Source organism: Equus caballus, chromosome 26, assembly GCF_041296265.1.
Source record: "Equus caballus isolate H_3958 breed thoroughbred chromosome 26, TB-T2T, whole genome shotgun sequence".
NCBI lineage: Eukaryota > Metazoa > Chordata > Mammalia > Perissodactyla > Equidae > Equus > Equus caballus.
In genome coordinates, this window is record NC_091709.1 from 35397352 (window position 1) to 35422933 (window position 25582).

Consider the following 25582-nt stretch of genomic DNA (forward strand, 5'->3'; position numbering starts at 1 on the left):
AGTTTAAGATATCATACCCAAAAATGCAGAGATTCAAAATATTCAAGTGTCACCATTGGGTAAGGTAAGGAATAAAATAATCTTTGTTAGGACCTCAGCAGGCCTAGACATATCTTTAAAAAACAAGAATAATAAATTGCTAGTTGTCTTCCCAAGAGCCACTGCTGAGTGCGTCCCTCCCAGCCAACAGAACACTGTTCAAGTTCACATTCTCAGGCCACAATGGACCGGACAGCAGCCTCCCTCAGCCTGAATTAGGCCTGATATGAACCAATCAGGAGCATCCCACTCCTCCTTGCCCGTGATTGGCTATGGGCTGGCCATGTGACCCAGCTCTAGCCAATGGAAGAAGAGATGTCAGCTGGGCAGTTCTGGGAAGGGTTTTCATGCAGATGTAAAACAAAGGGCATTGGAGAAAACATCTCTCTTTTTTGGCCAAGTATTGTGCCCGTTTGCAGTGCTACAATTGCAGCTGCCATCATTGCCACTGTGCAGAAATAAGGAATAAGGAAATACCCCGAGGATACTGGAGCAGAAAAATGGAAAGAACTTGATTCTGATACCACCACTTAATTGTATTAACCTTGGAGCCATCATGTGAGATACTAAACCCCATATTGTTTGAGATACTTTTAGTTGGGTGTTTTCTCTCCAGCATCAAAAATATCCTAATTGATAGAACCCTATACCAAGGCTCATGATCAAGTCTGGGGTCCTTAAATCTTCCAGACACTTAATGCCAAAACAGAATGTAGCAGACCTTTGGGATCAGATCCCAGCAAGGCGGTGAGAGGACAGGGGACTAGAAGCTTCTATGACTTCCTGTCAATTACCAATCTGTTTCCCAACTCTGCCTCCTCTGCACCCTGGTTGCAGATCATTCCAACAGAAGGTTAAGCAGCTGACAGCCTTTAAGATATACTCAAGAGGTAGAAAAGAGACGCTCTGTGGCCACCCAAGAAGAGCAACAAAAGCCAGGATTCAAAACACCTTCCACATGAATCTCTTCTGCGAGAGCAATTCAGAGACCACTACCAACTGCTAAAAGTCATCCCCAAATTTAGACTTTAAATAAACTGACTCACGAATCTACAAGACTTGGGGGAAGGGAAATTTCCAAAGCAGTTTTTCTCAGGAATGGAGGTTGGTGAGAAGCACAAGTGGTAGAGAATAATCAGGCTGTAAATCATCCTGTTAAAGATAGGAATTTCACGGCAGGCTCTCTACCGTCAGAAAACAGACAGGTGACAAATGATAACACCATCCAACTAGAAAGAAAATCTCTCTTCTATTTGCCTGCAAGTTTATCCTTCAAGAACTAGTTTGCAGAGACTACCTAAGCATTAAAAATAATTAATGTGTGTATATATGAGATATTAAGTGAAAAAAAAAATCCATGTGTCACATTACATACATACTGATTCCAAACAGAAGTGTCCATGTGCTCAGTGAAAAGACAAGAAGTGAATTGGGTAGATAAAGATCCTTAAGGTGCATCTTAATGAAGTTGACAATTATCCTGCAAATATCTGAGGGCCGACCACACGCCTGTGGCGCAGGTCTGTAGAGAATTCGACTATGTTTAAGATACAGCCCCGGTGGCCTTGAATTCTTTCTGGAACATGGGAAATGAGGGCCAGTGGGAAGGAGGACAAAGTTTACCTTCTAGGAAAGTGTAATCTAACTAGGAGGAGAGAGGGGTAGTAGAGAGGTAGGTACAGAAACAATCAATGATTAAAAGAGAGATGAAATGGCAGAGGGCTTTAAAAGAGGAGATCTTATTAAGCTGAGAATTTCAAGAAAGGATTCATGAGAGAGGCGTCATTGGAAATGGATTCTTAAGGATGGAGAATGCCAGGTGGACTGGCATTTTCAGAGAGCTGGAACAGCCTAAGCAGAGGCAAAAAACAGAAAACTCAGAGCAGAATTCCGGGAACAGTGCTTAGTATCAAGTTGGGCTGGAATGCAAGGCACGTATAGGCAAATCATGAGTTTAAAAAAAAAAAAAAGACAGTGAGACCTGGTGGGGCTTGATGCCAGGCTGAGGCACCTGTCTGATGGACAACAGAGGGTCAGGTGAAGGGTGACTTGGCAGCGACACATTGGAGCTGCACTTTAGAAAAATGGAACCAGCAGGAGTGGGCGATAAGGGACAAGTGGCAGGAGTATGGGGCCGGCCCCGTGGCTGAGTGGTTAAGTTCACGCTCCGCTGCAGGCAGCCCAGTGTTTCATTGGTTCGAATCCTGGGCGCGGACATGGCACTGCTCATCAAACCATGCTGAGGCGGCATCCCACGTGACACAACTAGAAGGACCGACAACAAAGAATATACAACTATGTACTGGGGGGCTTTGGGGAGAAAAAGGAAAAAAATAAAATCTTTAAAAAAAAAAAAAAGTGGCAGGAGTATGCAGACAGACCCAGGGCTGGCAGCATGGCTGGCACAGAGTAGGCAGCTCCATAAACGTTTGTTACACTGAATTAGACTTCCTGTGGGAAGGGATTGGGTCTAACTTTTTCTGTAGTTTTGACAGGTTCCTAATGCATATTAGGTATTAGGTATTAAAGAATGTGCAAAGTGTCCCTAGGATGCTCCTCCTGCCTCTGTCTTCCTCTACAAGTGATCCAGTCCCGGAAGCAGATGGGTGAAGCATCAAGGATCAAGAAAAACCCCCCTCTCAAAATAAACAAACAAACAAACACATAGATGAGGAGAACAGATTGGTGGTTACCAGAGGGGAAGGGGGTGGGGGGAGGGCAAAAGGAATAAAGGGGCATATATGTATGGTGACAGACGGAAACTAGACTTTTGGTGGTAAACACAATACAGTCCATACAGAAGCCGAAATAGAATGATATACACCTGAAATTTACACAATATTATAAACCAATGTGACCGCAATAAAATAAAAAATTTTAAAAAAAAATTTTTTTTAAAGATTGGCACCTGAGCTAACAACTGTTGCCAATCTTCTTTTTTTTCCCCCTGCTTTTTCTCCCCAAATCCCCCCAGTACATAGTTGTATATTCTAGTTGTGGGTGCTTCTAGCTGTGGCATGTGGGATGCCGCCTCAACATGGCCTAATGAGCGGTGCCATGTCCGCGCCCAGGATCCGAATCCTGGGCCGCCAAAGCAGAGCACGCCAACTTAACCATTCAACCATGAGGCCGACCCCCCAAAAAATATGAAAATTTTTTAAACCCTCCCTCTTCCCATCCCCAATGAAGAATGCTCTTTCTCAATGAGCAAACATGAGGTTCAACAGACACTACAGGAAACACCAGAGTGGGAGGGACAACCGGTCCAAGAAAGAACACCTCATCAGCTCGATGGGAAAAACATGCTTTATCCCTCTGCACTCCCACCAAAGAAAAGCCACAGGAGACTGGCCCTAAAAATTAACAAAAACGTATACCCACATCCGCAGTGTAAAATAAGACGTGGAGAAAAGTGCGATTAAAGTACAATGTGAGAGGATGTCCTTGTTCTCAGGGACGACACATTGAATCACCTATGCAACAAGAGGGCATGATGCTTCCAACATTCTCTCAAATGGATCAGAAAAAATAATAATACGTGTGGGTGTGTATCAATGTGTGTATAAGTATGTATATATAGACATGTGTAAGGATAAATGTGTGCTGGTGTAAATGTGTGTGTTTATAAATTTATAGAAATGCAGAGAGAGTTACAAAGTACAAGGGGCAAAACGCAGACACTTGGTGAATTTGGGGAAAGAGTATAGGAAAGTTTTTTAAATTATTCTTGCAATCTTTTCCTGTAAGTTTGAAATAATATCGAAACAAATAGTTACGAGAATGAGGAAGCTATTTACATATGATAAGATCTTTAAAATTTGCTGGTAAGTGACAAAAAAAGATGCAGAATGGGATGTACGGAATGTTACCATTTGTGTAAGAAGTGGAGAAGAAAAAGGGGGAAAAGATAAATATATACACACATATAGACATATGGATACACCCACACATATATGTAGTCATTTGTGTTAATGTATCCGTAATGACTCATAAGAAACTGGAAACATTAGTAGCTTCTCTGTAGCGGGGGAATAGGTAGTTGACGGACAGAGGTAGAAGAGAAACTTTCCATTATATATATTCTGAATTTTGAACCATGTGAATATATGACCTATTCAAATATATAAATAAACAAAATAAAATTACCTTGAAAAAATGTTAAAGGAAAATAATAGTGCAAGCATATGGTTTGGGGTAACTTAGACCAGAGAAACACAGAAACAAAATTACCACCACCTGGCAGGATGCTGCCCACATGTGACCTCACGGGCTGCTACCCTGGGACAGCTGCCTGTTTAGAAAGGGCTGATTCTGGACAAGTAGAGCTGGGGGCTTGGAAAAGTATGTTCTATCAAGTTTCAGCCTAAATTAGGTAGAAATTTCCTCTAAAATAAACTATGTAGTTTACTTACAGCAGACGATTCCCCATAGCTGTGTTCTCCAAGTTCATATTGCTCATTCTAAGATTTAATCATCTGACTCACACTACGTCTGTCCTGCATCTAACTGCCACGGCGTGCCAGGCCCCAGGGAATAGCTCTGGGAGCCAGTGGAAACCCACTCCTCAGCTGGACAGACCCGAATGTAAAGAGCACCCACCGAGTCCCTCAGCAGCCACTTGGGAGATCACGGCCAGCAAGCCACTGCGTGGTTGTGGCACTGAAGTAAAGACACTCTTGGATCAATACAATAGTTTGGAGAGTTGCCAAGACGATTATACGTGATTTGGGTGTCCGGCAATTCGGAATGGGGAGATGAACCTTCTCCCCAGTCTAGACTCACCCTCTGTTAAACCTCATGGGGACTGAACAAGGTCTCAGAGACGATCAAAAGATAAGACTCTAACGTCTGGGGAAGCCAGACTGAGAGGGTGGTGAGCTTGTCCGGCTTTCCGATTGTCAGAACACCAGGCAGGGGACCCCGTGGTGCCTCTCTCGCCCTTGAGGAAACCCACGGCTGCTCTCAGAGCCAAGATCTCGGGTCCATTACTCAGTCTCCGGCCCTCTGGGGAAGATTTGGGCGGGCACCCCTGTGTAGGTTTGTGTCTGAAACTGCCACGCGAACTGTAATCAGAAATTTAACCAATATTCGTACTTGCAAAGGGGCAGAGGGAGAGTAAGTCAGTAGGGCAGGGGTTGAGTAAAAGAGGGTCCTTCTCCCCCAAGAACTTTAAGATAACGGACTGAGGCGCTCCCAGTCCAGTGAAGGGAGACAAACAGCAGTTACAAATAACGGGAGGATGCACTGCCCATGGATAGAGCACCTCGCTGTCAGAAACCCGGGTTCCAGCCCAGCTCTCCACCGACAGGCTGTGTGTGATGGGGCCAATTACTTAACTTCTGAGACTCAGTGTCCTCATCTATAAAACGGAAATAACACCACCGACCTTCGGAACTGTCATATCAGTGAAATTAAACCAAGGAGGTGAAATCGAAAGTACCTAACAGCACCTGCCAGGTAACAGACCCTTAGCCAACAAGGCTGTCCCCCTCATCCACTTACACTGGGCTCAATATGTAAGCCTCTGTTATGCGTTGAACTGTGTCCCCCAAAAAGATCAGTCAAATGCTAACCCCCAGGACCTCAGAGTGTGACTTTATTTGGAAGTAGGGCCATTGCAGGTGTCATTAGTTAAGATGAGGTCATACTGGAGTAGGTGGACCCTTAATCCTGTATCACTGGTGTTCTCAGAGGAAGAGGAGGAGAGACACAGAGACAGGCAGGGAGAAGAGAGCATATGACAATGGAGGCAGACACTGGAGTGATGCTTCTGCAAGCCAAGAAAACCCAAGGATCGCGCCAGCAGCCTAGCAGGAAACTAGGGAGAGGCATGGAACAGACTGTCCACAGACCCTCCAGAAGGAAGCAACCCGGCTGACACCTTCACTTTGGGATTCCAGCCTCCAGAACTGAGAGAGAAGAAGTGTTGCTTTACCTAGTTTGTGGTACTTTGTTTCAGCAGCTCTAGGAAACTAACACATCTGCCTCCCTCTCCCGCTCTTCTAAGGAAAAATGAAATTCCTGACCTGCCTGAGGAAATAGCACACTTTTACAAATACAAATGATAAATAACATTTCAGGAAAGGTGATCTTCAGTAATAAACTTTTGTGGAAGAAAGAGAAATACAGGTGTTTTGTTGGTTCTTTTTTTTTTTTTTCCTTTTGCCTCCTTTTCCTCCCTGCTCTTACCGGGAGCAGCCAGTATTTGGGGTTCTTCATATTTCCCAGAGGGATGAAAACACAGCTAAATAATGAGCTTCAAGCGCAGTCCAGAAGGTCAGGACCACGAACCCCACCACTGCAGAGGCTCGTTCACACCCACACACACTCCACCTCCCAGGAGACCCCAGAACATGCCCCCTCAGCAAGGTGACTACCTCTTGTTGGGAGTGGGCAGGGGCGCCTGGATTATTTTCTGCTGGCAGCAAACCACAGGTCAATCAGGATGGAAAGAACAGGGAGGAAAGGGTCAATCCAAGGCAGAAAATCACTTTTTAGATGTCTATGCAGCTAGAAGGAATAAAAGTGATGTTGGGTCTGACTCATCCAACCAGTTGCCCAAACCAACCCTTTCCCTTGGTCTTTCATCTCTATCTGTGCTGTAGTTTGAATGTCTGTGTCCCCTCAAAGTCCTGTGTTGAAATCCTAATGCCCAAGGTGATGGTACTAGGAGGTGGGGCCTTTGGAGGTGGGTAGGTCATAAGGGAAGAGCTCATGAATGGGATTAGTGGTCTTACAAATGAGACCCCACAGAGCTCCCAAGCTCCTTCCACCATGTGTGGACTCAGCAAGAAGCTGACCATCTGCAGCCCAGAAGGGGGCCTTCACCAGAACCCACCCATGCTGGCACCCTGATTTTGGACTTTCTGCCTCCAGAACTGTGGGAAATAAATTTCTCTTGTTTTCTAGCCACCTAAGCTCTGGTATTTCATTAGACCAGCCTGAATGGACTAAGACAATGTGCTATTCCATCCACACAAAACTGGTATTCTCACTGGAATCCACAAATCCATGAAGTGGTTTTTACTGGTAACAAAGCCATTTGTGGGGCCGGCCCTATGGCCCAGTGGTTAAGTTTGTGCGCTCTGCTTCGGCCCAGGGTTTCGCCGGTTCGGATGCTGGGCGCAGACATGGCACCGCTCGTTAGGCCATGCTGAGGTGGCATCCCACATGCCACAACTAAAAGGACCCACAACTAGAATATACAACTATGTACTAGGGGGAACTTGGGGAGAAAAAGCAGAAAAAAAAAAAAAAGTGGGTCCAAAAGACTGTGTGCCCAGTTATCAGCCATCTGACAAAATTCTAACAGAGTAGGACTCACCAAGAGGAGGCCTCGGCCATTGTTTTTATTCTCCCCTCTTCCCCATTCCACCAGATTTTCCAGCTTTCACCTGGCTGTTTTGAGGGCTCAAGGAACAGTGCCCACGTCAAGGAATGTAATTCCAGAATTAATGGCTCAATAGTGCTGGTTCTAATAACTTTTACCAAACTAGTCCACCAGGTGACACATCTTAGATACAGTGAAGGGAGAAATGCCAGAGAGGACACTTGAGGACCCAGTGTTCCTGCCAGGAAGCAAGCAATCTAAGAAGGCATTGATCTCTCCCTCCACCACCACCACCATCATGCCACCACCACCCCACTCCAGGGCAGTACCAAGCATTGGGCGGTAGACAGAACTACAAGTAGGATTTCAGCTAAAGAAAAGAGGAAACCGTGATGCTGAGATAATGGGTCAGGGGAGATGAGTTCCTGCTCCACTCAGGAAGCTGCCTGAAGATGCTTTTTGCCCAGATCATCTGTCTTCGGCTTCCTGGTTCACCCTGGAGTACACCCTTTAATGCATTTCATAGTTTCCCTTTACACTCAGATCCTAATAATTCAAGGATTGCTAATCCAGATGGCGGAACTCTCCAACTTTGGCTGCCTGCCACTTCGCTGCTGAGGAGCATCTCCATCTGAGGGAGGGCAAAGGAAGTCTAAGGCAAGGCAATCAGTCAAGCAAGGAATCCTCATATTCAAGCCTCTTCGTCGAGTTAGGATGATGAACTTGCCTTGGTGGGAGCTGATTCAAAAATGGGGGGAAAAAATTGTAAAATAAAAGAAAAAGATCTCAGGGAGGAATCTTACAATCAGAATATTTCATTGCTAGGGATCATCTAGGTTCTCTACTTGTTTTAGAGATAAGAAAACCGGGCACCGAGAATGGCCCCAAATCACAAAAAATGATTCCTGTGAATGGACTGACCAGGTCTTCTCTCCCCAGCGGGGTGCTCCTTGCACTGTTCCACCTGCAATGATGAACACACAGGGGTGGCAGGAGGCCTGCTCACAACTAAGCAGCAAATCTGTGCAAGGTGAGTCTTGAAAAGACAAAATGAACATTGCAAGAGGCTCTGCTACCTGTGATCCACTTTGAGTACAAGAGTCAGGTCCTGATTACGCGCATTCAGAGAGGGAAGCAATTAAATCAATGACATTGAAAAGTCTACACTTAGCTTTGAAAGATGGGACACACCCAATTCCCACCTTCCCCCCAGAGAGACGACCCCTGTTCCCAGTGTTCACACCAAAAGAGCCTGCCCTCGCCCTGTGAGCCTGCACCAAGTCTGTCCTGCTGAGTTTGGTTAGTGTGAACACACCCTCCCGATGAGCAGCTCCACACATCACCCTAAAGAGATTGATCCCAGCTCCTGTGCAGGGAGCCAAGATCCACTCAGCACGAAGCAAATATAAAGGGTGACCCCAGGGTCTCCATGTGTGAGGACTTCCAGCTTAGTACTTTCCCTATTATTTGAATCTTATGTATATGCCTCTTCCCTGGCCCCCATCCCAAGTGTCTAGCAGGCTGCCTTTCCATTTCGGTAGCCCCTGGGCTCAGCATGCTGCCGGTACACAACGGGAGTAAACCTAGTACACATGGTATACAACTTTGGGTAGAGCTTCCTCCAGCCCACTCCTTGGGAGAACTTATCTGGGCCAAGGTGCTGAAGAGCTGATGTGTTTTCAGCTCTCAAGTATGAAAGCCAAACTATGGCCCCTTCCAACACCAAAATGCTAAGGATGATTCAATACGCTAAATACGCCAGGGATTCCAATGAAAGAGTTGGGACCAGCCAGTCCACTCTCCCAGAGCAGATCTCTCATGCTTATCAGAAGTCACCTGAAAATGGATAAAAGATTCACTTTCTCTCCTCTCCATCTGTGCCCAATCCAACAGCGAAGCAGAGGCTGGATCTGACAAAGGAAGCACGACCTCTTTCCAAGTAAGGTGAGCGAGCTGATGGTTGGTGTGTTATCTGTCTTGACTTGCTGGAGGAGTTACAGGTTCCTGCTTGCCTATAAATGCACTATGGGGCAACCCGGAACTACAGTGAACAGCCCTGTTTGGGAAACTGATCAGCTGGAGATTAGTCATGTACCATATCACCACCTTTTGGTCAACGATGGATGGGATACACAACGACGGTCCCAGAAGATTAGTACCATATGGCCGAGGTGTGTAGTAGGCTATACCATCTAGGTTTGTGTAAGTGCATTCTATGACGTTCGCACAGCAACAAAATCTCTCAATGATGTAATTCTATGTTCTGAGGCCCAAGCACAAAAATGGATGAGCAGCCCCCAGCCCCATGATTTTCAGAGTAACTATATAGTTGCATCTGCAGGCAAAACAGAGGCCTGATTTCATCTTCACAGAGATGCAAGGGCACAGCCAGAAGAGTGGGCATGTCGGCTGAGAGCAAAGAATCCACTCCATTGAGGTAACTCATTCTCCTTATTTCCAGGGAAGGGCTGTCAAAAAGGTGGCTCTAACGGTTGTGAGTTCTCTACCTGGCCATTTCAGAAGCCACCCTGAGAACGATGCAGCCCCCCCCCCTCCAAAAATGCCAGTTGAAGAAATGGAAGCAACATGGGTGGCTGGGATCTAGGGCCCTCCTCTGTCAGTTTTGAGAAGATGACAAGCTGGAAACTTCCAAAGCTGGGAAACCCCCGACATCCTGGTTAGCTCAAACCAGTGAACCTACAGCTAGTTCTCCAGGTGAGTGTCCCTGGGGGCAAAAGGAGCTGATGAGCTCTGCGGTGGAGGAGAAAGTGCAGGAACCCAGTGGGGCTCTTCTCTGTTCAGATCTCGGGTCATCCTGTCCTCTTCAGATGGTCAGGTAGTATGCATTAGTCTTCATTTTTTGCAGGATACCATTCTTGCTAATAACTGCTCTTCAGTCCAGAAGGGAAACTTTCAGAGGAACCTAACTCTTCTCCCCAGAAGCTAAGAACTTGACTGCTGTGGTCTGCTCAGCACAAGAGAGATTCCTTCTCTGACACAGCGACACAAGAATGATGCCTCTTTAAGAAATTAGCAAGTACCTTTGAAAAAAATTTCATTAGCCTCCGACAGGCCTGCAGTGAAGACCTCAGAGGTACCCAAAATAAAAAGATACGATCCTTGCCACAAAGGGACCTAGGAAATAGAAGGAACAAAGACTCCATGAGCCTGGTGCAGGATCCTACGTTGCGTAACGAAGAATCAACCAGTTCAGTCACAACTCAACCAACCACTGACTGGCTGGGTGACCTCAAGGCCAAACAATCTACTTACCACTCAGTTTCCTTGTCTATAAAAGAGAGATCATGAATCCACCTCACCGTGTTGACATAAAGACTCAACGATATAATTTATGCACAAAGCTGAGCTATAAACAGGAGATACTATCATCAGCATGACTAATTAGAATATGAGACCAAGGGGTATAAATGTTAAAAGGGCCCAGGAAATTTTAAAACTAGAAGAACTGGTGACTGGACAGAAGCAAAGAGAAATAAGAAAAAAACTAAATGTATTCCTCGTTAGCCAAATTAACTGCCGCCATTAAAAGTACCAGGAATTCTGGGGGCCAACCCCATGGCCTGGTAGTTAGGCTCAGCATACTTCACTTTGGCAGTCCAGGTTCACAGGTTCTGATCCAAGGCGCGGACCTACACCACTCGTCAGCCATACTGTGGCAGTGACCCACATATAAAATAGAGGAAGACTGGCATTGATGTTAGCTCAGGGCTAATCTTCCTGAGTAAAAAAAACATACCAGGAATTCTTGACCAAAAGATGATGGCTTCAAACAGGCACACTCTGGAGCCAGTAGAATTAGGAGAGCACCCACTGAGGGTAGATATTGTAGAGAATTGTGGAAGAAAAGAAAAATCCGCGAATCAGCATTACCTTGTTAGATGCTTAAAACCTCTGAAGTTTTTTGAGCCAGAAAGCTTTTCAGAGGTCTATTCCAGCTCCTTTTAAAAGCTGATGCCCGCAATAGGAAATGAATGATTTGTTCAAGATCCCACAGCTAGCTGGAGACAGGGCTCTGATTACAACCCCAGGCACTGGGAACCACCCAGATGCTTTTCCCTCCAGCATAACTACTTCTCTTCCCGGCAGACACTGTCAACTCCTTTGGTGGCCTCTCCATTCATATCTCCCTTCCTTTCCTCTGTCACACTCTCTCTAAACCCACTCACTCTCATTCCCACACACACACACACGTGCACACATACACAGTATCTTTTTTTTTTTTGCATCCTTCCATATCTCTTTTCTTAATTGTAGCAAACCACAGAGAACAGAAAATGTACCATCTTCACCATTTTTAAACACACAGTTCAGCGGTATTAAGTATGCTCACATTGCTGTGCCACCATCCCCACCACCATCCAGCTCCAGAACTCTTTCCATCTTGCAAAACTGAAACTCTGTACCCATTAAACAACAACTCCCCATCCCTCACTTCTCCTAACCCCTGGCCACACCCATTCTGCTTCCTGTCTCTATGAATTTGCCTACTCTAGGTGCCTCACACAAGGGGGATCACAGAGTATTTCTCTTTTTGTGGTTGACTTACTTCATTTAGCATCTGTCCTCAAGGTTCATCCACATGTCCGATGTCCTTCCTTTTTATACACACCACATTTGTTTATCCATTCATCCGTCAATGGGCACTTGGGGTGCTTCCACCTTTCGGCTATTGTGAATGATGCCGCTATGAGTGTGGGCGCACATATACCTCTTTAAATCTCTGCTTTCAATACATTTGGATATACACCCAGAAGTGGAATTGCTGGATCATATGGTAATTCCATTTTTAATTTTTTTTTTCTTTGGTGAGGAAAATTGGCCCTGAGCTAACATCTGTTGCCAATCTTTCTCTATTTTGTACGTGGGACGCCATCACAGCATGGCTTGATGAGCAGTGTGTAGGTCCACGCCCAGGATTTGAATCCACGAACCCCAGGCCGCCCAAGTGAAGCATGCAAACTTAACCACTTCGCCACCAGGCAAGACCCCTATTTTTCATTTTTGGGGGGAGATACATGTATCTTTTTGCAATTATACCACAATTCTCCCTAACTATAATTAATAGAAAAGCAAGTTTTCTTTTTTATCCAACTAATATTTAAAAACACCAGTACGTGCTATGCCTTGGGCTAGGTGCCAGGGGTACAGTGAATCATGAGCTAAAGTCACAGTCCTCCGTCTTGGCGGGGTTTACAGTCTAGTGGGACAGACAGGCAGGAAGCAGTTCACCAGCAAATATCTGCTTTTGTCTCCATGGTGAGGGCCACGCAGCATCTTAGGAGAATGTGTACCACCCCTTGAAAGGCACAGAACAGAAATGTCCAGACAGAAGAGTGTTGTCATCACAGGCTCGACACAGCAGAGAATAATGACTAAAAAGATTTAGTGGGGAACGGGGCGGGTGGTGGGGGGGGCACTTAATCAAAAGAATGACTCTGAGCCCAAATGAAGAAAGGAAGAAACAGACAGGCAATAACAAAATTGATGCAGGAAGCACAGCCTCCAACATCAATCATATTACCGGAAGGCATTTCAGAGCGGCCATGCAATGGCAGTGGTGGAGGTGTGCTGTGGGTTCAATTGTGCCCCCCAAATACACCCCCTAGATATGCTGAAGTCCCAACCCCGGTACCTGTGAATGTGACCTTATTGGGAAATACGCTCTTTGCAGATGATCAAGTTAAGACGAGGTCATACTGGATTAGGGTGGGCCCTATTCCAATGGCCAGTGTCTTTATCAGAGAGTAATTTGGAGACAGAGACAGACCCAGGGTAAGGATGTATGAAGATGGAGGCAGAGACTGCACTGGTGCAGCAACAAGCAGAGGACACTTAAGAATTATGGGAGCCACCAGAAACTAGGAAGAAGGAAGACAGGATTCTTCCCTGGAGCCTTCAGAGGGAGCATGATCCTACCAACATCTTGATTTTGGACTTCTACCCTCCCAAATTGTGGAAGAATAAATCTGCGTTGTTCTAAACCACCCAGTTTATGGTACTTTGTCACTGCAGCCCTAGGAAACTAATACGGGGGGTGGGGCATGTGGAAAAAGCCCAGGCTGGAATTCTTGTGCACCTTTTCTTGGGGTGGGGAGGGGAGAGAGAGAAAAAAATAGAGAACTATAGATTTTCATCTCGAAATTTCTAACCAAATGACCACTTAGGATTCAGGCCTGTTGACCTGAATCTCAATTTCTGAACCTGTTGGCTAAGTAGGTGCCTGGGTTTCAATACCCCCAGGGGAGCTTCCGCAACTAACCCAGCAGGGCAGTTCCAGATTATCCCTATAGGTGGGCAATGGGGACACTACTGGCATTTGGGGTATGACACATTGCAGGACGTTTAGAAAACTGGGCTAAATGCTAATAATTCACGCTGGCCCAACATAACGAACACACACATTCTAGTGGAGTCAGCAGTGAGGTGAGACCCCAGCCCAAAGAGTGTCAGAGCAAGCACGCTGATTTTCCTCCAGAGTTACGTCTGAATACACCAGGAGTATATTTGACGGTGATTACGGGGAATAGAGAGCACCCCCCACTAAAGCCTACTGCTGAGATGGGCCGACACCACAGCAAGAAGTACCCACTTAGGGAGCCACCACTGCACCCCGTAGGTGCGCTGGGGGTGGCATCAGGCAGCCCCTCTGCACGTGCCATAGCAGACAGAATGGGACCCCCAGCACAGAGGAGCAAATCCACTTCTCCCAGAGTCCTGCAAAGTCCCAAGGGCCACGTGAGCGCCAAGTCACCTGCCCGGCACAGGCGCCACCTCCCACCTGCTCCACGGGCACCCGAGTGTTCCAGCGCTCGTCACTGCGCCTCCCCCGCCGCTGTCAACACAAACACCCACACCCAGGCAGGAAGCAAAAATAACCAGGCGTCTCATAGCGATGCCTCATCCATTTCCCCAGGAGAGCTGTGCCTCTCCCGATCCCCTGGAGGACCTGAGAGTCAGAGAGCGGGGAGAAAAGGGAGAGGAGAGGAGAGGAGAGGAGAGGGGAGGGGAGGAGAGGAGAGGAGAGGCGAGGTGAGGAGAGGTGAGGAGAGGAGAGGAGAGGAGAGGAGAGGAAGGACCGGGAGGGAGAGGAGGAGAGGGAGGGGAGGGGCGGGGCGAGGAGGAAGGGAGGGTTGCTGAGGAGGGGAGGGGCAAAGAAGGGCGGGGCGAAGAGGAGGGCAAGAGTGATGAGTGGGCGCCAGACCCCTCCCAGTGCTTTGTCGGCGCTATCAGAGGAAGATCATCTTTATAAGGGATAAAAGTCAGAGGCTCCTCCCTTGCGGGGAAGCCGGCAGGACCTGCTCCGCTCCCTCGGGCGGCCCCACCACCTGGAATGACAGCTCTCACCGCCAGCAAGTTCTCCCGTGCCTCTGAAGCCCGCAAACTTGGATGAGTCAGCCAGGAGCTCTGCCTCCACACCCACCTGAGGCCCCTCCCAGCCCATAGGAGGCGTGTCTATTTATTTCTAGCACGTATATTAGTGCCCAGGCAGCAAAGAAGTGAAAAGCGACCCTTGCACATAACCCCAGACCAGAACCAGCATCCTGTGAGGCCTGGTCATCAAAGGACCCCCTAATCTGAAAGGTGAAATCAAACCCCGCTGCTGTGGGTTCAATTGTGTCCCCCAAAAAGATACATTGATGTCCTAACCCCGGCACCTTTGAATGTGACTGTGTTAGTCGGCTAGGGCCCCCCTAACAAAGTACCACAGACAGGGCGGCTTAAACAGAAATTTATGACTCACAGTTCTAGAGGCTGGAAGTCCAAGATCAAGGTGTCAGCAGTTCTGGTGTCTCGGGAGGCCTCTCTCCGTACTTTACAGATGCCACCTTCTCCCTGGGTCCTCCCATGGCCTCCTCTCTGTGCTGGTGCCTCCCTGGTGTCTCTGCGTGTTCAGATTGCCTCTTCTTATAAGAACCACAGCCCGACTGGATTAGGGCCTACCCTAATGACCGCATTTTAACTTTTTTTTTTCCATTTTATTGAGATGCAATGACATACAGCACTGTGTAAGTTTAAAGTGTACAGCGTAATGACTTGACGTACATATATCGTGAAATGATTACCCCAATAAGTTTTAGTGAACATCCATCATGTTAACTCATCATGATACAAGAAAAAAAAGGGGAATGTTTTTCCTTGCGATGAGAACTTTTAGGATCCACTTTCTTACCAACTTTCAAAGATGCCACACAGCCCTGTTACCAGTAGTCACCCTCTTTTTAACTGAATTATCTCTTTAAAGGCCCCATCTCTAAATAGAGTCACATTCTGAAGTATTGAGGGTCAAGGCTCCAGCATGTGAACTGGAGGGCGGGGCAGAATTCTGCAGATAACAGTGACCTTGCTTCGAAATTGTTTACATTTTACAATTGGGGTGCTGCAGATGCAATTATTTAGGATGAGGTCATACTGGAGTAGAGTGGGTCCCTTCTCCTCTATGACCAGTGTCCAGCAGACAGAGGCAGAGATTGGAGTGACGTGCCTATGAGCCAAGCACCACCACGGATTGTCGGCAACCTTCAACCTAGGAGAGACCAGGACCAGATTGTCCCCTACAGCCTTCAGGGGGCGACGCCCTGCCAACGCCTTGATCTTGGACTCCTGGCCTCCAGACCTGGGAGGGAATGAATTGGTGGTGTTCTAAATCACCCAGTTTGTGGTACTTCGTTAGGGCAGCCCTTAGGAACTAAGGCCTAGGACCCCCAAGATGGCACGGAAGATTTGGACTCCTGAACCACTGAGTAATATACAGAAAGCCTCCCTCAAAATTATTACTTTTTAATAAGATTCAAAAATTGATTCCTGACACAGCACAGCAGAGTGATTATCAGCATTGCCTCTACAGCCAGTCGGCCTGGCTCAGACCCCTGCTCTGTCCCTTACCAGCCACCCAACCTTGACCAAGACATGCCCTCGGGGCCTCAGTTTTTCTCATCTGTATAAAGGGGACAATAATAATAATTTCTAGTTCATACTATTATGAAAACCAAATGAGGTCATATTTATAAAGTGCTATATGCCCGGCACAGAGTCCAAGCTATGAAAGAGTTTGATCAATCCCAACAAAGAATTATGCCACCAAGGCATGCTTCTCGTAAGTGTGTGTCACATTCCCTAAAAATCCCGGGTCAGGCCGCCCTGATCCTGGGCTGATCGTGTGCAACCCCAAAACTCACCAAACTTGCAGGAACAGAAGAGCAGAAAGGAGAAATTTAATAATACTAAAGAAATATGCTAAAATTATTAAAATCCCAAGCTTACATCCGGTTGCTAGGGCAAGGGGAAAATATTTTTTAAGAAAATGTAATTTGAGAATTCATCTGAAATTGACAGGCAGTTGGAACTGACTGGCAGAAACAGACAAGAGACACATCCCAGCCAGTCTGGATACAAAGGAGGGCAGCAAATTAGGGTCAAATAGAAAATCTAGCCCACAGCAACCTGCTGCAGACACTCAGGTATGTAACACAAAAAATGTTTTCCAAGACACTTACCTTTATTACGTGGGATGCACTGAAATTGTTTATTCTACTGCAATTTTTTGTGATGTTATCACAACAGTTCTAAAGAAACCAACAAATGAGAAAAACTCCCAGCGCCTTCTTTTCTTTTCCAAAGACGAAGATAAACTCTAAACACAGAGATAACTTAAATGTTCTAAAACCACATAAGCTTGGACGTTCAAGACTATGTGGGGTTTCCAGAGGGCTAACAGCTCTGTACCAAAGAGTCAATGAAGTTTCACATTTACTCTTTTTCAACATCATTCTTATCCTCTAGAAGGCAACTCAATTTTGTTTAATAAACATTTATACACATGCGCCATATATATGTTCCATAAATATGCACCATGCACCAGGCACTATTTTAAGCCCTTTACAAATATTAAGTCACTTAATCTTCACAACGAGCCTCTGAGATAGATGAACTATATTATGCCCCTCTTGCAGATGAGGCAACTAAGACCCTGAGAAACTGCCAAAGCTAAGAGCCAGGCTTCTAGCCCAGGTAACTGAGCTCCATGCTCTTACCCACTAGACCACGATGCTTTAATTGACGCCTTAGTCCATTTTCTCACTATCTCAGATGCCCATGTTCATTACTAAGCAGACTTCCTTGTGAGTGTCAACGCCACCATCTTCCAAAATGCAAACTTCATCACTGCAGCACAGCCACCCAAGAGGGCAACCCATAAACTCTCACCCTCTCTCAGGGCGAGTCATTTCTTCCACAGTGGAATCAGGCTGTCAAAATAAGCTCCTTAGAAAGCAGACCACACCTTTAATGGAAGAGTGAAATTCTGAATTTATTTTAAAGGAGTGTCTTGTATAGGAATCACGCCTGCCCGTTGTTTTCTTTACATCAAACCAGACCTGCCTGCAAAAACAACGTTCCGGCACATTCTCCCAAAGGAATGCCACAGGGGGACATTTCTGAGGGGAAAAAAATCCTTTGTATCTCAAAAGCTGCTCTGACCCCACCCTCCTCTCACCGTCTCCCCGATTCCTTCCACCTCATGATCTGAGAGTTGAAATTAAGAACTCACCGACTGTAGCATCAAAGACGTTCGCCCCAAAACGTAATGCAAACCCAGGACTAAAGAAAGTAAAAACTGTTTTCAACTGAAAAGGCAATTATCCAACCAAACTGGTTGAACGAGAGAAGTTGTAAATTCTAGGTTCTTGCTTCTAGGGTTCTAAAGGTGAGCCACCAACGGCTCAGGGTCAGGAATGCGGCTGCCAAAAATGTGAAGTTACAAGGTAGAAAGTCAAAAACTCATTTTGATTTCAATTTTGACACAACCACAATCCTCCAGTCCTCCAAGATTTGAACTGCAGAGCCCGCGCGCACCGGCAGGGCTGGGTGTGGTCCCTCTCACTGCAAAAGAAACAGGCCTCCTGGAGCCTGCAGCTGGGTGGGACCACAGGACAAAGCTGACTTTGTTCCAGTGGAAAGCCTGGGTTAGAAATGGGGAGAGACGGAAAGCAAGATAGAGTCACATGATTTCTTGCTTCCAACTCTCGTTATTTCTATCACACATGTACATGCAGCTTCCAAACCCACTTTGAGCTTCTGACACAGAAGCAGGCAGAAGGGTCTGGCCTGGTTTGGCAACTCTTTGACAAGGGGCACGCTTAGCTTTCTGTAGCGACTACACTTTCACAGCAGCCCAAGCTTCCTGTGCCCTCAAAGAAAAAATCTTCCTACACCTTGTTCTCTACCTTCCCCCTTTCTTTGATATCCAGCCCCCCTCCAAAATCATGACCCACCATTCCATTCCCTACCCAACCACACATACCTCGTTTGCCTAAAATGCCCCATCTTCTTTTGTCCATCTAAAAAAAAATCCAACCCATCCTTCTAAGACCACCTGGAAAACTCCCACCTCTGCAAAGCCTTCTGGGTTGTTAATTACTCTGTCCTCCATGACCTCATTGCACAGCGCTTCTCAAAGTGTGGGCCCCGGACCAGTAGCATCAGAATTAAAATTCTGGCACTCCACCTTTGACCTGCTGCTTCAGAAGCTCTGGGCCAGCAACCTGGGCTTTAGCAAGCCCTGCAGGTGCTTCTGATGCCCGCTGAAGCTTGGCACCCACTGGCATCAATACTTGATTCTACCTCAACCGACTGAGCTTAGGAGCTCCATCTTTGCAAGTCCTTCAGCGCCTAGCACAAGCCAGGCACCCAACAAACCCATGCTCATTGAATTAACCTAACAAGCCTCTTCTAGAACCAGCAAGGGCAGTGTGAAATCAGCAACTTTACAGGCTCCCAAACCTCCACCACCATGTTCAGGCACGCAATGACAGCAACACTCAGGAATCCTGCAGAAGGAAACTGGAATCGGTCAGAATTTCCATGGAGCAAGGGATTTCAAAAACGAGCAAGGCTCCTGGTCATGGCCATTGTCCGGGGCAAGATTCCTTGGGCAGGTAAAAACACACTCAGGAAAAGTTAGGAATGACACCAGTTTGTGTCTCGGAAGAGGTCTCCACAGGCTCCACAGGGACAGTAGACTTGAAACACCCCCATGGGCTCCTAAAGGAAGGGTTTTCCCCAAGTGTGATGAACCCGCAAGATTCGGTATGGCATCCTCCTGCCTCTTCCGAGCTAGTGATCCCAAGTCCCAACCCTCAAAACAAACACTGTTGGTACCCACACAACTAGGTCCATCGAGATAAAAAAGAGAAGAAGAAAAGATGCACAAAAGGAACTTAGAATAAAACCCAATAAGAGCGGCTGGCCCGGTGGCACAGCGGTTAAGTTCGCACATTCTGCTTTGGCGGCCGGGGGTTCACTGGTTTGGATACCGGGTGCAGACATGGCACCACTTGTCAAGCCATGCTGTGGTAGGCGTCCCATGTATAAAGTAGAGGAAGATGGGCACGGATGTTAGCTCAGGGCCAGTCTTCCTCAGCAAAAAGAGGAGGATTGGCAGCAGATGTTAGTCAAAAAAAACGAACAAGAGTCAAGGTGGTGTAGCAGAAAATTCTTAGAAATATACTAAGTTAGGGGCCAGCCCACCAGTGCAGTGGTTAAGTTCATGCGCTCCACTTCCATGGCCCAGGGTTCACAGCTTCAGTCCTAGGCACAGACCCACACACTGCTCATCAAGCCATGCTATGGGGGAGTCCCATACACAAAATAGAGGAAGACTGGTACAGATGTCAGCTCAGGGACAATCTCCCTCAAGCAAAAAGAGGGAGTCTGGCAACAGATGTTAGCTCAGGGTCAATCTTCCTCTCAAAAAAAAAAAAAAAGGAAAAGAAAATAAATATACTAAGTTAGTATGCACTGGGCTTCTGTCTTGTGCCAGGGGCTTAAACACTCACCATGTGGCCGTTAAGACCATAACTGTTCCCTGCTCCACCCGTGATCTCAGGGGATCTGTGTAAAGAACTTTAAGACAATCCCATCACATAAAAACATTGGTGGAGAATACTATTACTATTATTCCTCATAGTAGAAGGCTAAAATATATCCCCCAAAGATATTCCCCGAGCCCAAACCCCAGAATCTGTTAATACTACCTTTTATGGTAAAAGGATCTTAACCAAAACGCAATCGCATGTATCCTAATAAAATGGAAGCAGAGGGGGATTTCACAGATATAAGAGGAGAAGACGCACGGAGAAAAGGAGAAAGGAACGTGATCACAGAGCAAAGATGGGAGTGACGCAGCCACATGCCAAGGAATGCCAGCAGTCACCCGAAGCTGGAAGAGGAAAGGTATAGATGCTCCCTGGAGCCTCGTAGGGAGTGTGGCCCTGCCCACAGCTTGATGTGGAACCAGTGATAGTGATTTGGGACTTCTGGCTGCTGAACTGGGAGAGAATAAACTAGCATTGTTTTAAGTCACCAAATTTGTGGCTTAGGATACGATACAGTCATTAATCACTGCTTTTCTTTTTCTCAACAACAATGCACACCAGGCAGTATTATCCCTGTGGTATGGACGAGGAAATGGACTCAGAGGGGCAGGGCTCAGCCAGGTGCAAACTCCGTCAGTCTGATCTTGCCGACGTGCCGGGCTGGCTCCAGTGAATGGAACGTGTGGGTTCCCTGGCCTTTAGAGGTATCCTGGGAAACGGTCACCCCGGTAACATTGTTTCTATGAAAAACGTTCTCCAGATTTCAAATAAAAGACAAAAGGAAGTTTAGAACACCGTCGTGGAGAAGAAGGGTGTGCTCAACCCCACAAATCCCGCTTTCCACTTTGAAATCGAAGCTATGCAATTAACCCATTCATTGAAGGGTCCAAGTCCCTGGGACATACACGTCACAGACAGGCTGTTCCTGACCCTCTGGGCATCAGCATTTAAAGAAGAGTCTTAACTGGTCCTAAGCCTCCTTTCACTCTGTAATAAAACCCAGGGCCTCTTACTTGAAATCCAGAAGTCTTCACAACGTGCATGGCCCCGTGGTATTACCGACAGATGGCTGCTAAAATCCCAATGAGCTTGGGTTTCCTAAGGAGAAGAACTTGGCCTGGTCAGAATTATCACCAAATACATCACCAATTGGGTAAGTGTGAGATAGACGTTCACACTTTGCTGCGACACTAAACCTGTTGATGGTGGACGATATGGAATATACTGAACATAGTTTAGTGTAGGCCATGCCTACATTCAGGAAAGAGGAAAAAAAACATGCCAAGGTAAACACAGGGAAGATAAGTATTAACAGTATTATTGTTAAATAATAACGACAGTATTGTAAAATACTAACAATAAACACGTGAAAAGATGCTCAACATCTCTAATCACTAGGGAAATGCAAATCAAAACTTACAGTGAGATATCACTTCATATCCATTAGCATGACCAGTATCAAAATACAGAAAATAACAAGTAATGGCGAGGATGTGGAGAAATTGTAACACTTGTACATTGCTGGTGGGAATGTAAATTGGTACAGCCAACTTGGAAAACAGTATGGCGGTCCCTCAAAAAAACTAAACACAGAATTACCATATGATCCAGCAATTCCACTTCCGGGTGTATACTCAAAAGAATGGAAAGCAGAGACTCAAATAGGTATTTGTACACCCATGTTTATACCAGCATTACTCACAATAGCCAAAATATGGAAACAACCCAAGTGTCCATCATCAGACGAATGGGTAAACAAAACGTGGTCTATACACACAATGGAATATTATTCAGCCCTAATAAGGAAGCACATTCTGACACATTCTCCAATATAGATGAAACTTAAAACATTACACTAAGTGAAATTACCCAGCCACAAAAGGACAAGTACTGTATGACTCCACCTATAGGAAGTATCTGTAATCGTCAAACTCACAGAAACAGAAAGTAGAATGGTGGCTGCCAGGGGCTATGGGGAGGGAGAAATGGGGAGTGACTGTCTAATGTGTGTGGAGTTTCAGTTTGGGAAGATGAAAAAGTTTCGGAAAAGGATGGTGGTACGAAAATGTGAACATGCATAACGTGAGTGTACTTAACGCCACTGAACCAGACACTTAAAAGTGGTTAAAATGGTAAATTGTATGTATGGGTATATCACCACAATAAAAAAAATAAACTCTAACAATAGCTATTTAAGAATGATGAGTTTATGGGTGAGGTTTTATTTTTCCTTTCTTTTGAGTTCTAAACTTTCATTCATGAAATTTCTCAAAAAAAAAAAAATAAAGAAAGAAACCACACTTGTGGTATTAAATACCCAAAGGGAAAAAATGTGACTGTCGGAGGGCAGGCCCACTCATTTAGGACCCACCGCTCCAGGGACTAGTGGAATTCCCCACGCTAATGACCTTTCCCGCTAGTGCAACATGAATTATCACAAAGTGAAAATGCAATTCCCTCCCCATGTTTATGAAAGGCATTCCTTTCAGACAGCTGAAGCCACAGAGCCAGAAAAAGCACTCCCCAGCCATCCGATTGGAGATTTATATTGCATATAAACCTACAGAAACATATGGTCACGTAACTGTGGGGCAGGGCAAAGAACCCTGGTCTTGGAATTAGAAGCTGAATTCAAGACTGGCTTCCCCATCGACTTCCCGCACTGGACCAGCAAAAAACTCCCCAGGCTCCTGCCACTTCTTCCACAGGTGAAGGAACCCCTGCTGCCTAAGGGGACAATAAATCCTGAAAAGGACCTATGGCTCATCAACATCAGGGGTTTATACAGGGTTTATACACAGCCGAGTGAAGGGCACAGAGCAGGTGTTTCATGAATGGTCCGTGATTGCTTCCTTTCGTTTCATGAGTCCATGAACTTACACATCAACTGGCTTTATGCTTGCTTCTTCCTGAACATCTTCTTAAGAAGGGAGAGATGGCTAGATTTACCTGTAACTACCTCAACTCTCCCACCTTCTCTAAAAAGAAACCCTCGTCCTAAAATACTCAGCGAGGTTGGCTTTCTATTGTATGGTCAGATAACTGGAAATGACAGAAAGTTGGCAAAAAATCAAGCTGGAAGTCTTAGTTTAAATTAGAAAACAGTTTCTAGAGTTTTTCTTAAAGATCATATTCTAGAATTCCAGAAAACCTAAGGATCCAGGACTCACTAGCTGTGTGACCTTGGATAAATTACTTAACCTCTCTGAGCCTTGGTTTTCACATCACAATTGACGATGTGAAACACACACAACTGAGCCTCTTTAAGAAGTAAAGGTGAGCAAGAACTGCAATTGTTAAGATATTATTAACCATATCTCTACCATGAGATTATTCAACATCCTCGTTTAGGTTCTAAGGAAGCCATTGTTCTGAGCCTCAGGCTCCCCATCATTAGTGAATGAACTGGACCATCAGTCCTCTAAAAGGATGCTTCTAGCACAAACGTTCCACAACATTTGAAAGGCCCATTTTTCCAACTGAAGCTGTCCTTTGCAAATAGTTTCATCCAAATTGGATCACTGACAATAACAGATCAAGAATTGAAAGTCATGATGACTGGGAACTTTCTTTGTATCCAACCAACTTAAATAACAAATTAAAATGTTATTTTCCCATTCTAGTAACTAATGCTACCTAGTATCTCAACGTGACAAGTTTTTAAGCTACAACCACAAAATGTGTCGCTTAAACTTAGGAACAATCGCTATAATTCACCATCCATCTGTAAAACAATTTTTAGCACATTCTTAATCATTCTCAATGGACCGTCATCATTCAGGGCTTCAAATAGCTTTGTCATGGCGCCAAACACCATGTTTTTAAACAGCAGTAACTCCTCTGTAAAACCAGATTTCTCATTTCAATTTTTCACACCCCACAAAAGATACCTGCAAAGAGAAGTAAATGAAACAAAACATGTAAGTTATATTTATTGTCGCTTTACAAATGTCATCAAACAACAGAGCTACAGCCTCAAGATGTAATAAGGGTGCCCCGCAACTTTATTAGTTGCAATTTTCACTAAATATAGCTTCATGAACTAAATAACTAAATGCTTTTGCAGAAAAAGTCCCAAATGGTGCAATTAAGAAAGGTCTAAAAGAACACCATGCATTTATAGAAGCAGCAGAAATTTCTTCTCCACTGACGACGTCATTTGAACTGCCTGGTTAAAACTCTTTAAGGAAGATGTCTGGACTTTGAAAGTGAGAAAAAAAAGACCATTATTTCAGAGCAGCAGCATGATGGAGTAACAGAGGGACTCCTGAACAATCCTGGGCACAGTCTGCAGAGCTTCTAGGCTCTAGCTGGCTCTTTACTAATTGTGTGACCGTGGGCAAATCTCTGAACCTGTTTGCTCATCAATAAAGTGGAGACAGCCATACACACCTGGCTCACCCTCCCGGCATCCTAATTCCCATTGCTCAGACCAAAAAAAGCTAAGACGCAGGGGCAAATTCCACAGCTAGTGCATGCCAGAACCAGGATTCAAAAGTCTAGTCTAACTCTGAAGCCCAATGCTCTTCTCTTGCTGGGTGGCAAGGAGCACCAAGATTTCCCCTGATTTGCTGATGATGGTTTTAACAGGAAAATGGAACATCTAATGGGAAATCAGGCCAAATTATCAGAGTTTACTCTCTGCCAAGGTTAATAAGCAAAAGAACTAAAGTGGACTGAGCCCACATTTTACATCCATTTTATCATGTAACGCCCCTTTCAGTGGTTCATTAATGCAAAAGCTTACACAGCACTTAGTGTCCGCCTTGCACTATTCCAAGCCTTTATTATCCTCCTCCAACACCCCAGTGAGACGGGTACTATTCAATCTCAGCTTACAGACGAGCCGGCTGAGGCAGAGTCGAGTGACCTGCCCAAAGCCGCACAGCAAGCAGTGGTGGGGCCAGAATTCAAACTCAGGCAGTCTGATGGAGTCTATGCTGTTAACCCTGAAACCAGGGACTCTCAGTATCCTGCATCTTCCATAGGAAGAAAGAAATGAGAGGGCGAGATGTTAAATAGCTCCCCCAAGGGAACACACTGGCTTTGAACCTAGTTCACCCAGCCTCATCACCTGCTAACTTTGAACCTGGTCTACCTGGCCTCATCACCTGGTAACTTTGAACCTGGTCCTCCTGGCCTCATCACCTGCTAACTTTGAACCTGGTCTACCCGACCTCATCACCTGCTAACTTTGAACCTGGTCCTCCTGGCCTCATCCCCTAGGCACTTACCACCATGCTCTGCTTTAGGCCTGGCTGACAGAGGTGCCCCACCACTGCGCCCTGGGCAGATAAGCAACCAAACAGGATCAGATCTG

General features: G+C 45.8%; 1 protein-coding gene and 1 long non-coding RNA gene across 8 annotated transcripts in view; one reads left to right on the forward strand and one right to left on the reverse strand.

Moving 5' to 3' along the window:
* The window catches only part of TIAM1 (TIAM Rac1 associated GEF 1), a 351800-nt gene that overhangs the window by 296022 nt on the left and 30196 nt on the right, over positions 1-25582 (reverse strand). The window contains exon 1 of one of the 7 annotated variants that reach the window (XM_070252079.1): positions 17937-18255. The exons of 5 other annotated variants lie outside the window; for them this stretch is intronic. The gene's annotated coding sequence lies outside the window, so the exon portion shown is untranslated. Of the gene's footprint in view, positions 1-17936; positions 18256-25582 lie in introns of those variants that run through there. One more of the 7 variants, XM_070252080.1, reaches the window with a different exon arrangement.
* LOC102150239 (uncharacterized) overlaps positions 21032-25582 on the forward strand; it is a 29129-nt gene continuing 24578 nt past the window's right edge. Inside the window, exon 1 of the long non-coding RNA XR_289566.4 lies at positions 21032-21415. This is a non-coding gene — a long non-coding RNA (uncharacterized lncRNA). The remainder of the gene's footprint in view (positions 21416-25582) is intronic.